Here is a 1046-nt window from a genome sequence, read left to right on the forward strand (position 1 = left end):
AATGGCATGATGACACAAAGCAAGCACCTTAACTACGAACTAGCCCTACCGAAAAAAATACATAAAAATGCCTGATCTTGCTGCACCGTTCTCCAGCAATTTAAGGTACAAGACAGCTAGAACATCATTCACAGGTGCTCTAGTAAGTTAAATACCCTACTTACTAGCTACAGCTAGCCATGTATCATCCAACTTGATCTCCCATAACTCTCAAGGTATCTACAACTGCCCATCACCCTGCACGTCGCTGGCTGTACGGTCTACGGCATTACAGTAGCAATTGTGAGACAAGAAGTACTCACAATTGGCCAGACTAACTGTTTAATTTATGAAGGAAAAAAAGAAGAAAGCATTCAGCTATAAAACCGTGACAAAGAATGATACATGTAATAAATACTGTTGATAATGTTGATGATGACGATAATAATTCAATGACTTTGTTATAGATAATGACCTTGACGTTGTTGGTGTATGTGAGACATGGTTGCATCCAGATGATGATGCTGTGATAGCAGCCCTAAATCCAGGTGGTTACAGGTTTTGTCATACACCAAGACTCCATAAAAGAGGTGGTGGAGTTGCACTCCTTTATCGTAGTAACTTGGATGTTAAAGTTGTTCCTTCCTCACTTAATATTAGTACATTTGAAATGACTGAAATCAGTATTGTACATAATTCTGTATCTATGGATGTGTGTGTTATCTATAGGCCCCCGAGTGCTTCATCCTCTCTCAAGCAATTCATAGATGATTTCTCTTGTCTCTTAGACTACCTTCTTTTTAAGAATTCTAGTTTGTTAATTGCTGGGGATTTCAACATTCATGTTAATAATGTTTCGCCAAATACCAGGCTCTTCCTCGAAACTCTAAGTGCCTATGACCTTAAACAACATATTCAGGTCCCAACACACATACATGGCCACACTCTGGACTTGCTAATCACTCGCCAGTCAGATATAAATAATGTGACGGATGTAATGGTGGTGGATGGTCTTTCCGACCATTCTGCCATAATTTGTAAGTTGAACCTAATAAAACCTCCTGCTG

Source organism: Strongylocentrotus purpuratus, unplaced genomic scaffold (assembly GCF_000002235.5).
Source record: "Strongylocentrotus purpuratus isolate Spur 01 unplaced genomic scaffold, Spur_5.0 spur5_scaffold_8, whole genome shotgun sequence".
Lineage (NCBI taxonomy): Eukaryota > Metazoa > Echinodermata > Echinoidea > Camarodonta > Strongylocentrotidae > Strongylocentrotus > Strongylocentrotus purpuratus.